This window comes from Grammomys surdaster, unplaced genomic scaffold, assembly GCF_004785775.1.
Source record: "Grammomys surdaster isolate TR1022 unplaced genomic scaffold, NIH_TR_1.0 353, whole genome shotgun sequence".
NCBI lineage: Eukaryota > Metazoa > Chordata > Mammalia > Rodentia > Muridae > Grammomys > Grammomys surdaster.
The window spans coordinates 274964-277816 of NW_021604772.1; the positions used below are offsets into that span (position 1 = coordinate 274964).

The following is a 2853-nucleotide window of genomic DNA, read 5'->3' on the forward strand; positions in this document are numbered from 1 at the left end:
GAGAGAGAGAGAGAGAGAGAGAGAGAGAGAGAGAGAGAGAGAGAGAGCGAGCGAGCCGGGCATTGATGGTAATGTATGGGAGGAAACAGCAGAGACTCAGTGATGGCTGTCACCCGGAGTGGGGACTCTCAGCCTTTCCAAGCACTTAAGTATTCGTCAAAGAGTCACCCCAGTAGTGGTGATCACAGACATGAAATGATGCAAGACGCCTCAGATCCTTAACCACCAAACAAAATGTTGCAGAGATCTAATAGTCCTGAGAACAAATACAGTGACAGCACAGGTCACAGTAAGGCCAAAAATGTGCACACTCAGAGAGTTAGAGAGAGGGAAGGTGGGACCAGTTACTCTCCATAAGAAAATTCATATAACCACAGTGCTCTTCATAGTTCAAATTCACATTCTTATAATCCAAGCAATAATCCAAGCAAAACTTCAGATGCACCTTATGATTCTGCAGATGATTGATCTGAGCACATTAGCTCATCTGGAAAAAAATACTACTACAACTGTCACACAAAAGTTTCACAGTGGGAGAAATCAAAAGAGTGGCTTGAAAGAGAACAGAGACGAAAAGAAGCAAATTAAGTTGGAGGTTAATAGTTTCCCAAAAGACAGGGATTACAGAAGAGAGGTGATGCAAGCAACAGCCACTAGTGGGTTCAGCAGTGGAATGGAAGACAAGCATTCTAGCGATGCCAGTAGTTTGCTCTCACAGAATATTTTGTCTCAAACAAGCAGACACAATGACAAAGACTACAGACTGCCAAGAGCAGAGACTTACAGTAGCTCTACGCTAGTACAGCACCCCATCAAACCAGTGGTTCATCCAACCGCTACTCCAAGCACTGTTCCTTCTAGTCCATTTATGCTTCAGTCTGATCACCAGCCAAAGAAATCATTTGATGCTAATGGAACTTCTACTTTATCAAAACTGCCTACACCCACAGCTTCTCTCCCTGCACAGAAAACAGAGAGAAAAGAATCTGTTCCAGGAGACAAGTCGGTATCACATTCTTGTATAATTCCTTCCACATCTTCAGCATCTGCGCCTCCAACATCTGCTTCAACAGTACCTGTTTCTCCCGTTCCACAGTCAACAATACCTCTGTTACTTCAGGACCCAAATCTTTTTAGACAGTTGCTTCCTGCTTTGCAAGCCACGCTACAGCTTAATAATAATTCTAATGTGGACATATCCAAAATAAATGAAGTTCTTACAGCAGCTGTAACACAAGCTTCCCTGCAGTCGATCATCCACAAGTTTCTTACTGCTGGACCATCTGCTTTCAACATCACCTCACTGATTTTTCAAGCTGCCCAGCTTTCTACACAAGCCCAGCCATCTAGTCAGTCTCCAATGTCTCTAACGTCTGATGCTTCATCCCCAAGATCCTATGTGTCTCTAAGAATAAGCACACCTCAAACTAACACATTCCCCATTAAACCTTTGATTAGCACTCCACCTGTTTCATCACAGCCAAAGGTTAGTACTCCAGTAGTTAAGCAAGGACCAGTGTCTCATTCGGCTACACAGCAGCTTGTAACTGCTGACAAGCAGCAGGGTCATGATCCTGTCTCCCCACGAAGTCTTCAGCGCTTAAGCTAGAGAAGTCCATCACCTGGTCCAAATCATACTTGTAGTAGTAATGCATCAACTGCAACTGTTGTACCACAGAATGCATCTGCTAGGCCTGAGTGCTCATTAACACCTACTCTAGCAGCACACTTCAATGACAATCTCATAAAACTGAAGACCATGCAGAGAAACAGGCATCAAGATTGCGTGGAGAAGCCCATAATATGGGAAGTGTACAGATGTCAGAAATATGTACTGAGTTAAAAAATTTGAGACCATTAGTTCGAGTATGTGAAATTCAAGCAACTTTGCGAGAGCAAAGGATACTATTTTTGAGACAACAAATTAAGGAACTCAAAAAGCTAAAAAATCAGAATTCCTTCATGGTCTGAAGATGTGAATAATTGCACATGATCTCATAGAGGAACTGTAAATCTGTTGACCAGTCATAACATTTTGAGCTGCATTTAAGTAGACCATGGACTGTTAAGCTGGGCAAATGAAATGACATGGGGACGGGGTCTGTGAGAGTCAATTCAGGGGAAAGATACGAGATTGATTTGTAAAACCCTTGAAATGTAAATTTCTTGTAGATGTATCTTCACGTTGTAAATATGTTTTGTAGAGTGAAGCCATGGGAAGCCATGTGTAACAGAGCTTAGACATCTGAAACTAATCAATGCTGAGGTGGCTAAATACCTAGCCTTTTACATGGAAACCTGCCTGCAAAATTAGCTTTTAAAAAAAATGTGGGGGGTTAATTTATCATTCAGAAATCTTGCATTTTCAGAAGTTCAGTGCAAGCGCCAGGTGATCTGTGTCTGAGGACACTATTCTGAACCTTCTGAGCAGTGTACAGATATCATGAGACAACTGAACGGCACTTGCACCTGACCGAGAGCAGTGCTGCCCATTTGTTCTGCAAAGAAATGTTTTCATTTCCTGTATGTTCCATTCCCTCTGAAATCCCTTGGCCTGATTTTATCCATTTTTTTAAAGGTGCCCCCTTTCCTTTCTCAGGGCACTGTTGCTGTGGCACTTTTCTATAACCTTCTCATTCCTATGTACAGTAGCTGGAAGTTGCAGTGATCGAGCATAACCCACGTTTGTATAAATTATTGAAATCCATTTTCACCGTGTAAGAATGGACTTAAAAAGTACTGCTGGGCAAGTGTGCTGAAAGTACATTGATTGCTCAAATACAAGGAAGTGACCCAGTGAACATGGTTGTGGGAGGGGAAAGGAGAAACAAAGCTAGTCAGATGTGAATTGTA

The 2853-nt window shown here is 42.3% G+C and overlaps 1 pseudogene; it reads left to right on the forward strand.

Moving 5' to 3' along the window:
• The first annotated feature begins 65 nt into the window (after positions 1 to 65).
• On the forward strand, positions 66 to 2319 carry LOC114631193 (annotated as a pseudogene).
• Positions 2320 to 2853: the final 534 nt, after the last annotated feature.